At 42.5% G+C, this 11,831-nt stretch overlaps 1 long non-coding RNA gene across 1 annotated transcript; it reads right to left on the bottom strand.

Annotated features, from left to right (window-relative positions):
• Positions 1–2,434: 2,434 nt before the first annotated feature.
• On the bottom strand, positions 2,435–8,914 carry LOC147826169 (uncharacterized). The gene is made up of 3 exons (XR_015439292.1): positions 8,358–8,914; positions 5,336–5,531; positions 2,435–4,845 (listed from the first exon to the last, which is right to left on the bottom strand). It is a non-coding gene; the product is annotated as an uncharacterized LOC147826169 (long non-coding RNA).
• Positions 8,915–11,831: the final 2,917 nt, after the last annotated feature.

The following is an 11,831-nucleotide window of genomic DNA, read 5'->3' on the forward strand; positions in this document are numbered from 1 at the left end:
ATATTGCATTATCTATGATTCTCATGGAAATTTAATTTTCTGTACCAAAATGATTATTGAAAGCTTTCTAATTAACCACACAGATGTGACCAGAGAGTGCAGGTACTGTTTAACTGGAACCTGTTGCCAAGATCCTTCTGTCAACTGCTCTAGATTACAGGGCACCAAAGGGACCCACAACTATGTGGAGTCCGTGATTCTACCCTGGCTCCTGGACAGGGGAAAAAATTACTGGGATGTTTGAGAAATTGTTTTGTCTCTTGTGTTTAGTCTCCTAACCAGCAGTTTTTGGCTGCTTCTTTGCTGGGACCTCCACAGTGACTGTCATCCCTAATTAGAGACTTGCTAATCATGCAAATGTTTATTGCAGAGAAAAAAATAAGGCTAAATTACTGCCCACCAGAGAGGAATTTGGGAACTACAGGATGGTAGTAATGGTTGACACTGATAAATCACTCTAGAAAGGGAGTTTATAAAATCTAACAGTTCTTAATAATCAACACTTTATGCATAAAAAGAATAGGAAGGAGAGCTATGTAACAATGACTTTTTCTGCCTTCCCTAAGCCACTGAGTGATCAGATTCCCCATATTACTAACTTACACCATGGGAGGCATTCATCCCTCGATGGAGAACACCAAAACATTGTTATAAAGTGGTTGGGAGGGAGAAGTGTCATCACATCCTATTTAGATTCAGACTCCCGCTAGGAGCCACTGTCCCTAGCACTCAATCTATAGTTGTTCTTAGTATCTGTGTGGGGTTGACACCAGGATCCTCTTCAAATACCAGCAGCCATAGATGCTCAGGTCCCTTCTATAAAATCCTGTAGTATTTACAAGAACCAACACACAGCCTCCCTATAGTACTTAACAGGATGTAAGTGCTACATAGACATTTGCTACACTATATTTTTAGGTGAATAATGACAAGGGGAAAAGTTTGTGCACATTTAGTACAGGTGCAGAGTCTGTATTTGTTGAATATTTTCACTCTGAGATGTTTTAATCTTCAGGTGTTGAGCATACTGATGTGGAGGGCCAACTGTGTACTCTTCCCCCATTTCCAGCGAGGAGATAGTTATGAAGCAGGAAACTGTGAGGACTCTGGACAGACCACTCTTAACATGAAGATAGGAGCAAAAAGTGGCTTTTAATACCGGCGGCTCAGCGAGTGACTCTTGTCAGTCTCAAAAGCCTCGAATAGAAGTTTGCACTTCCTTATGTACCTCTTTTTACATCTATGAAGCTTAATTCCATTGGAGTTTCCCTGGGAATATAGCAAGCAGGATTTACACAAAGCAGAGCAGTGAAGAGGGAGAGAGCAAAGAGTTCTGACAAGACTCTCCGAATCCATTATGCTCCTTTGGTGACAGATTACAGAAGTTATCATAGTTACTCAGGTACATTCTATGGAGAGCATAGTTACCAAGTTAACCTATAGTTGCCTAATAACACAATAACCCATAGTTGCCCAATTCCATATGGAGAGGTGGTCTCCTCTCTCAGTTCTAGAGAGGAGAATCTGCAGAGAGGAGTAACAAAGGCTCCAATGTCACTATATGTTGTTAAACATCTTCCACACTAGCACACATGTTTGTTCACTTTTCACAACAGGACACAGAGGAATTTAATCTGCTTGTTCATTCATTGGTCTCTCATGCACCTTGTGTACCTGCTATGTGAGCCATGGAGTTGCTATTATTCCACCAAGTAAAGTTTAAAGTGGATTGTCTCCCAAAGATGCATAGCAAGGTAGTAAAATTAACATTCAAAACCTACTAAAGCCACCGTGTTCCTGGTTATTGTAATGACCAGTGGCAGCGATCCTTTCCTGGCCCTTACTGTCCCATTCAAAGAATGAATGTGGAAGTTTAATGTTTATGTAGGGTGAAAGAAGAATAAAAAGAAGCACAGAAAAAGTGCTCTGAAAAGAAGTGCTCTGCAGCTTGGAAACAGCCCAAGTGCCCATCAACTGGAAACTGGATAAAGAAGATGTGTGTTTTTTTTTTTTATAAAATGGAGTACTACTCAGCCATAAAGAATGAGAAACTAGAGTCATTTATAGCTAAATGGATGCATATTGAGGCCATACTCTTAAGTGAAATAAATAAGACACACATGTGTAAATACTGAATAATTTCTCTAGTGTGAGAAACTAAGAGTGTAAATAAGGACTAAAAGGATTAATAACTAATAATTGATACTTTGAAATAGGAAAAGGTCCAAAGGGGTAGGGGTGGTCGGGGGAGATGGAGAGGGAAAGGAATGCAAAGGAAAAATTATGAGAAAAGAAAAAAAATGGAAATGAAGTATGTAAATAGGGAAGGATGCACAGGTAATGCATTAAAAGTAAGAACCAAGATACATCATGTACAGGTACAAGCACCCAATGATAAATGTAAATGTATTGTATACTTAAAATGTACCAATAAAAGAATTTAAGCAAAAAAAAAAAAATGAAGTGCTCTGCAGAATGAATGTGAGGCAGTTAAAATAGGAAAAGAGAGTGAGAATGAGCTGGTGAAAAGGCTCACAACAGCCACAACTTAAAGGCCACTCTTTAAATCCTGTCTGATGTCAGTTCTGAGCTGTCCCATCTTAAACCCACTTGATCTCGTGCCAGAAGAATTGAAGACAGCATTGTCCAGTTGGTATTGAGTGCAGGGCTAGGCTCAGTCCCATGTCAGAAGCATTGAAATGAGCATTCTCTATAATTGATAGATCTCCGAGATTGACAGGTCACGCCCAGTTGCCCAGCCCATTTGCCATGCCCTAATCTCCTGCCTCAACCATAGCTGAGTTATTGAATCAAATTTTCAAATGTATTGTTGATCTATGGCAAAGTTTCTCCAATCTTGTCACTGTTTTTTCCATTAAGTTTATTGGTACATTTTAGGTATACAATACAGTTACATTCATCATTGGGATCTTGTAGCTTTACATGACATATCTTGGTTCTTATTTTTAATTTTTTTTTGTATCTTTTTCTTATTTTTTGAGTTATTAAAGCAGATCATTTTTGTGGGACTCCCTGTGCACTGTGGGATGTTTAGTGGCATCCCTGGCCTCTACCTGCCTCCCCAGAGGTAATGTCAAAACTGTCTCCAGATGTTACCACATGTTTTCAAGGGGAACATTATCCATGGTTGAGAAATGCCTCTCTACGGGAGGAAATGTTCCAAATTTCAACCAGAGACCCTGGAAGCATACTCCCTCTGTCCCCAATATCCTCACCCATACTCTCAGGGAAGTTCTTTTTATTCCCTGTTTTATTTTACTTTATTTATTTATTTACAGTACTGGAGAGAAAACCCAGGAGCACTCTGCCATCAAGGTATATCCTCAGTCCTTCCCTGCCTTCCTCCTCTCTCTCTCTCTCTTTCTTTCTTTCTTTCTTTCTTTCTTTCTTTCTTTCTTTCTTTCTTTCTTTCTTTCTTTCTATCTATCTTTCTTTCTTTCTTTCTTTCTTTCTTTCCATCCTTCTTCCTTCCTTCCTTCCCTTCTTTCTTCTTCCTTCCTTCCTTCCTTTTCTCCTTTCCTTCTTTTCTTTAATTTTTAAGACAGGGTCTCACCAAGCCACCAGGTTAGAGAGGCTAGGTTCAAACTTATGAACCTTCTGCCTTAGCCTCCCAGAGTGCTGGGATTACACACTTGAGCCACCATACCCAGCCCCTTTTCCCTGTTCTTAGCTTTGTGCTTCTCTAGTCTTAGCCCTGCATCATGAATTTCATTTCTGTCTGGGGGTGAAGGCAGGCACAGAACCCAGAGGTGCTGTGATCCAACAAGCCCAAATCAATCCCTTCATGGCAGAAGGGGGCATGTAAAGGTGCTGAGGTGAGAACTTTTGTCTCCTACTCCATGTTGCCAGGAATCTGGACAACCTGCAGGCACATGCTCCGCATAGACTGGCACCTACTGTTACTTGTGCAGTTATGACCACAGGAGCCCACTGCAGGCCACAAGAAGGTGGCATAGGTTTGGATCACTTACTTCTTGCTCTTCTGGATGGACAACTGACTGCATTCTGGAGACAAAAACCTCCTTGCTACTGTATCATGTGTATCCTCTCTTAAAGAGAACTGAATTTTATTAACAGTAGTCTTTCAATATCCACAGGGAGTTTGCTCCAGCCCCCTCTGGTTACCAAACCCATGATTACCTTTTTAAAAAAGTAATTTCCAGACAAGTTCTCTAAATCTTTAAATTGCCCAGGTGGACTTGAACTTGCGATCCTCTTGCACAGCCCCTAAGATTGCAGGCGTGTGCCATCACACTCTTGTCCCTTCGATAAAATGATGTGGTATTTTCACAGAGCCTATGCATAGCCTTCTGCATACTTTAATACCTTGCATTACATAATACTTATAGTATCTAATACTGTGTAAATGCTATGCCAACAGTCGTTATACTATATTATTCAGGAAAAATGACAAGAAAAATGCCTGTGCATGTTCAGTGCAGATGGAGTTTTTTCTTCCAAATATTTCAGTCTTAGTGGGCTGAACCCAAGGATGTGGAACCTGTGGATATAAAGGGCCAATGGCATGGAGCTGTGATATGCCTGCATTTAGGGGCACACATATTTGGCAGTGCTGAGGATTGAGCTCAGGACCTAACACATGCTAGGCAAGTGCCCCACCTTGAGCTACACCTCCAGCCTAAGGGTGTGTCCTAGTCACTTTCCTCATTGCTGGAATAAAACACCCAATACCCACAACTTAGAGGAGGAGAGGTTTATTTTGGTTCACGTTTTTCGTCCATAGTTGGCTGGCTCCAAGGAAAGAACACATGGTGGAAGGACCTGGTGGAAGAAAGCTGCTCACATCATGGCAGGAAGCAGAGGCTGAAGGGAGGAGCCAGAAAGGGAGATAAATCCTTCCAGATCACACCCTGAGTGACCCGCCTCTTCTGACCAGACCCCACTTCCTAAGGGCAAGTCAGCTGTAAGCCTCTGGAATCTGGTCACCTCCCAAAAGCCCTGCCTGTGAGGGCATGACAGTCTTGAGGGACGTCTAGGTATGAACCATAACAAGGTGGGATTTTCATCAAAGGAGAATAATCAGTCCAAGGAGGAGGCTACCTTGGTAACAGAACTCTAGCAGGGCTGAGTGGATGGGGAGAGAGACCAGTAGCTCCCAGAGCCTCAGCTGTGGGCTTTGAAAAAACCTTGAAGTGCTTTAGAATGTCTGGTTGTAGGGTTTCTGCAGTGGTGTACATGTAGGAGACTACTGGTTAAACAGATCTCAACAAGGCTTTTCTAGAAAAATGTGCAGTGTACATGGTGACTGACAAGACTGGGAGCAAGTGCTGTAAGTCATGTGTTCCAAACTTACCATGGAAACTTCTCTTGTTAACAATTTCTAGGTTACGGTTCCTTTCCAACTGGTGCTGTCAGGGACCTCGGAGCAGAAAGTTGTAATCTGGCTCATTGATTTGGCTGTTCCTCTCTGTATTCAGACACCTCTCCCCAGGTGTTCCGTAACATCTTTTGAAAATGTTCTTGTCTGGTCCATGCTGTTTAATTCGGAACTAAGGGATGAGTTAGTGGGTTGTAACTGCACATTTTAGTGAGAATCAACTTTGGTTCTGGCCCAGAATCATTTGTGGAGTTTCCTAAACTACATTTTCTTCACTTGACTTTGGATCCAGTAGGATAGGGTGGCCATGCTAACCTGTGTTGGAAAAAAAATCAAAGCATTCTCCCAAGACACTGAGGGGGTAGCCAGAGTTGACAGCCTTAGCAGCGCCCCCCTAAGGCCAGGCTGGGTAGTGATGGAGGTGCTTCCCAGATCTTTAAGGGAGTGATGGATCTCTTGGAAGAGCAGGGGTAGAAATGGGGGTGGGGGTGGGGTTGACAGCTCCCTCCCATGGAAATTTCCCCTCCATTCCCAACTTTGAAGGGCCAAGGTTTGATTTTACTTAGCAAAGTGCCCGTTTTTTACCTACATTGTGTCATATCACAAAGAGAATGAGATCTCTCAAGAAAATGACTTTTGTTTACAACTAGCTGCCTGAGTTCTTTCTAAGATGGCAGGGTTTCCTACAAAGTGAATATTAATACAGATATAAATATCACTTTATCCTCGACCTCTCTCTGTACTGAGGCAGACAGCTGAACTGGGGCTTCGGACCAGGGGTGGCTTGCACTGAAGATTGTTGTAAGGATAAATGGACATGAATGTCTGAGGGGTGTTGGCTGCAGCTGGGGTGCAGTCAACAGACTTGTGGGGTGACAGACCCCCCACCTTTGCCCCAGCACCATTCTTCCCCTTGGCCTCACCGTACCTGTCAGAGGCTGTCCTGTAAATCAAGGGCAGGCCACACAGGATTCTCTGAGAGATCAGAGGAACCCATTATTTGACATAGTAATTTCCCTTATCCTTGGTTTTGCTTTCCATGTTTTCAGTTACCAGCGGCCAACCACAGTTCAAAAATATCAAATGGAAAGTTCCAGGAATGAAGCATTCAGATTTTTAAATCACATGCCATTCTGAGTAGCATGATGAAATATCTCTTCATCCCACTCCATTCCAAATCATTCCTCTGTCCAGTGTATCCACATGTTATGTGCTACCCACCCTTTAGTCACTTACTGACCATCTTGGTTATCATTTTGCCTAGCATAGTATCACAGTGCTTGTGTCCAAGTAATACTTATTTTACATAATAGTGGCCAAAAATGCAAGAGTTGTGATGTTGGCAATTTGGATATGCCAAGGAGAACAGGAAAAATGTCTACTTTACATTAAAAGGTGAAAGTCCTTGACTTTATCATAGGTATATTTGCATGAAGAAATATATATGATTGGTTGCTATTTGTGCCTTCAGGAATCCATTAGGAGTCTTGAAATGTATCCACCATGGATAAGGGAAACTACAGGTACACTGAGATCTGTTTACAGTTAAATCCAAGAGAGAACATAATGTGAGGTGGATGATGGAGATAAAATCTGGATGTTGAATTGCAGAAGTACAAATTCAGGGCTGGGAGCAGAGGAGAGACCCAGAGAGTGCTCAAGGACTTTAGGAGACAGAGAACTACACAGAAAATGTCTGTTCATCCATAGCTTTGCCCAGGGCACCAAATCTTACAGAATGCAACAATATTTAAGTGTGATTTTTTTTTTTACAATTGTGCAAATGTGAAGTGCTATGAATGAGACAAAGCCGGGCGTTGTGATAGTGCCTTTCTGCTGGGGAACACTTGGGGAGAGGCTATCACTTTACACTGGAAGGTCAGAAAGGCTATCTCTTGGAGACGATATTGAAATTAGAGCTAAATGACAAGAGGGGCTTCCATGCAGAAATTTTGAGGGGAGGCCTAGGAAATCATGAGCACCGAGGCACTGAGGCTGAGTAAGCTTGGGAAATCCGAGACAGAGGAAGAGCTGGTTGGTGGCGAGATAAGAGAACAAGGCAGGGCAGATGGACTGTGGTCACAGACATCCCAGAGCAGCACGTGAATACGCATGCCCAGGTGGGCTTGCTCCTCATTGCTCTCCCTCTCTGGCAGACGCACCTTAGTGACTGGGCCTCGTACCCTGTTCAGAAAACTGCACCCACTCGGGAAGCACTGTAGGTATCAGCCAGCCCTTGGGGTGCACCAGTGCAGTGCAGTGCTGATTTCTTTCTCCATGTATTGACATCTGTGTTATAAAAAGGCCGTGAAGAGACAGGGGCTAAACCCAAAACAGTGAGCTTTGGAGTTACATCCCCCTGAGCTGGGCGCCGGAGGGACCAGTTTCCAGCTGGCCTATCCTTTGAGGAAGAGAAGGTGGCTTATTCCTCTAGGCAGGCAAGGTGTAGGCAGAAAGGCTTGTTTTTAGGAGCTCTGCATTTGCAAAGAAAGAAATTCTTGTTTTCTAAGACAAGCCATTCATTTTGAGAAAGGTATTGTGTATTCATTTTCTCTCCTTGTCCCTGCATCTGTAACTACACATAGACACAGGCCTGTGTAAGCTTCGAAATAAAAAATCTTTTTCTGACTTGGGGTACCCAAATTTTTCTCCTCTGGCCATGAGTGAGACTAAATGTAGCAAAGGGAAACCTGATTGATCTGTTAGGAAAGTCTGTAAATGGGATGATTATAAAATATGAACATTATTTCCGTAGGCTATACAGCAACCATTGTCTCTCATTATAGTTACACCTTTGTAATTCTTTTTTGTGGCAGTGTTCATTCTCAGATGCCCCTGTTGGAGGACAGGAATTGAATCCATTTTGGTCAGCCCTGGACTCTACAACCTAACACACAAAAATGCCCTGATGTGCCTGGTAACAGCTTTGGACCCAGGGGAACATAGCCCTTCAAACCTCCAATGGCTATTTGTATTAGCACATAAGAAGCACACATACTTCTGGTCTTAGAATCAGCAAGACTGAGCTCTAGTGTTTAAAATGATGGCTCATCCTCCATATTTGTGGGTTCTGCATCCATGGATTCAACCAGCCTCAACCTGAAATTAGTCAGAAAAAATTTTCTGTAGTGAACGTGTACAAACTTTTTTCTTGTCATCAATATACAACAAATCAAATAGCATTTATACTGTATTAGATAGTATAAATAATCTAGAGATGATTTACAATGTATGGAAGGATTGTGTAGGTTCTATGTAAATGCTGTTATTTTTGTAGAAGAGGCTTGAACATCTACGGAGTTTGATATCTACAAGGTCCTGGAGCTGACCCTCCACGGTTGCCAGGGAGAAACTGTATTTGAAACTTCATGCATTTCACTACTGCCCTTCTGCTTCTTTGAAAATCTTACGGCAGGGCTAATGTGCAGTCTCCAAGAACAAAAGAGCATCTTCAGGAAACGAAGACAGTTGATAGAAGGGTTTGGTACTGTAACATGGTGTGTTCTACCTTCTTGCTCTCCTCTCCTGTCCTCCCTGCCTTTCCCTTCCCTCCCCCTCCCCTCTCTGTTTCTCTCCGCCTCCGCTCTCCCTCTCCCTCACCCTCTCTCTATCTCTTTAGCCTCATGTCTCAAGTTATGATGAGAAAGGCACTGATTATTTCAAAATAATACAAATCATCTTTTGTTTGTGAACCAAGATAAATCCCCCAAATATGAAAAATACAGTTGTCAGAGAGGCTGGAATGAAATTTCTGAAGATCATCTTTTCCTCCTCTCCGCTTTTCTATCCAAGGGAAGGAACTTAAGCTTACCATACTCACTAGCTTCTGGTTTGGGCATGGGTACAGGCTGGCAGGAAGCAGCACCCCAAGTTTAGTGCTCTCAATGGGGTTTCATCTCTGCCCAAGCATATGGCTTGCCCTTTCAGGTCCACCCCCACTTGGCTTGGCAGGGGTATTTCCAGCCAAGAAGACCAATTCAGAGCATCAGATAGGAGCCCCCAGGGATTTCAATAACCATAACCTTTCTACAGGAATTAATGGATTGTGCTATGGTAGAGCCAACATTTGGACAAAGTCAATGGTTGATCCTGTAGCTCAAGGGTTGTTTCTATAAGCCCTATTCTTTTTATATTATTAATCTCTTCATGAGTCAGGCATAAGTGTAACCAGTGATAAGCAGCTACCACATTTCAGGTGAAGTGATAGGAGGCTGAGAGGCAAAATAACAGAAGAGTTCGATACATAGCCTCAAAAGGAGAGGGCCATGTTAGCACCTTGCCTCTGCCTCTCACTGGCTGTGTGACTTAACTTCCCTGGGTCTGGATTTGCTCATGTGTAAAGTGGAACACAGTAGGTTTGGTTTCATGGAGATGTTGTGGGAGGTGAATGAGTTCACAGCTGAAAAGTAGGGAGAACAGAGTCTGCTCTGTGGCATGTGGTCAGGGGCTTACTCTTCTTATCCAGAGTGTTCTACAGTTACCGTAGAGGGTTTTGTTGGGGCAGCCACTTTGGAGAATTTAGAGGTCTGAACATCTGGTGAGGTCCCCATCTTTTGATGGGCTAGGGAATATATCTTAGAAGATAAATGGGGAGCATTGGAATATCTTGAATCCCCTAAAAGTACCAAGTGTTGGATATTTCATGTTTTAGTACACCTTTATTTTCATTATCTCTGTTCCTGTTCCTGGTGATAAATAAGGTCTATTAACTCTCAGCTTTTCAATTGCCTTGTTCTTTCTTTTCTTTATCTCAAGGGCAGGAATCCTACAAACTGCATTTCCCAGAATCCTCTGCCTACTGCCCCTGTCAATGTAGGCCAAGGGCCGACTCTAACAGGAGATTGGAAAATAGGAGAAAAGTTAAAATAAGTTTTCTCCCTCCAACTTCTGGGAATATCTCTGACTGTGCTGCTGCAGCAGTTCAGTGAGGGTCATGAGCTCTGGTTAATGTCATTTTTCTCATTTGCTCTTTCAGATCTAAGTCTTCATGGTAATTTGGGGTAACATTACTATTTTTTTACGCTTCCAATCTTTCTAACTCATTGTAACTAGTACTTTGTATAGTTACCTCTGCTTGAAATGTCTAGACTGTTTTCTGTTTTCCTCTCTCTCTCTCTCTCTCTCTCTCTCTATATATATATATATATATATACATACTTACTGATATGTCCCCAAGCTTAGATACTCAAGGTATTTTGTTATTCACTATATAAAGTGAGTTAAATTTATGAGGTTCTCTTTTTTCCTTTGATTAACAAACAAAACCTATCCAAATTCATGTGAACATATGCAGACAAATGAACAAACAATAAAGAATAAAATAAAAGAATATACCCAGGGCATTTTATTGTTTATATATTGCTGTATAACAAAGCATCCTCAAACAGTAGCTTAAACAACAATAATCATTTATTATTTCTTATGGTTCCTGTGGGTAAAGTATGAAAGCAACTTGTCTGCATGGTCCTGTCTTAGGGTCTTTGTGAAATTGCAGTCAGATGTCAGCTGGGGATGCAGGTATCTGAAGTTTTGACTGCTTTTTTTTTTGGTACCGGGGATTGAACTCGGGACCTCATGCTTGGCAGGCAGGCAGTGGAAGCACTGAGCTAAATCCCTGGCCCTTGACTGCTTTTTAAAATGGCACACTCATGGCTCTGAAAAAGAAGTAGCAAGCGGTCTCTGTTTCTTTCTGTGTGGACTTTTTCACAGGGCTTCCTAAGAGTCCTCATTACATGGCAACTGGCTTCCCCAAAGAAAGCAATCCAGGAGGACGTGGAGGGAGCTGCAATACATTTCATGACCTAGTTTTGGAAGTCACATGTCATTACTTACTTTGTATTCTATTGGTCACTTGGGTGCAGTCCTGAATTATGGTGCAATATGGCCACACAGAGGCATAAATGCCAGGAGTCAAAGATCAATGGAGGCCATTTTGGAGGTTGGCTACCACATGCTTCATCGTCGTGTATACATTAGGTGATATATTCATAATCTGAGTGAGGTTAAAACATGGAAAAGACTGTTCTTCAAACAAGGGAGCAGTAAAGTCAAAGATTTCAAGAGTTCCTTGAACCAGAGGGAGAGAATGAACGGAGGAACATGAATCTTTCAGGTTTCCCTGTAGTCTGTCAGAAAATATAACAAGCTAGTGAATGTTGACTGAGCGAGTTGTTCTGAAAGTCATGGAAGAATATACCAAGTATGTGTTAGACAGCTTTCTGTCACTGTGACAAAATACCTGAGATAAATCAACTTAAAGGAAGAAAGGCTTCTTGTGGCCTAGTTTCAGAGGTTTCGACCCATGCTCACTTGGCCCTGTTGCTTTGGGCCTGTGGTGAGGCAGCACATTCGGCAGGGAGGAGAGCAGTGGAGGGGTGAGTGAGGACTGTGGTCCCGATCTCTCCTTCAAGGGCTTGTCCCCAGTGACCTACCTTCCTCCAACTAGACCTTACCTCCTAAAGAGTCCACCACC

This window comes from Heterocephalus glaber, unplaced genomic scaffold (genome assembly GCF_053883595.1).
Source record: "Heterocephalus glaber isolate CG9 unplaced genomic scaffold, H.glaber_assembly_v1.0 deba00001472, whole genome shotgun sequence".
In the NCBI taxonomy this organism is placed as follows: Eukaryota; Metazoa; Chordata; class Mammalia; order Rodentia; family Bathyergidae; genus Heterocephalus; species Heterocephalus glaber.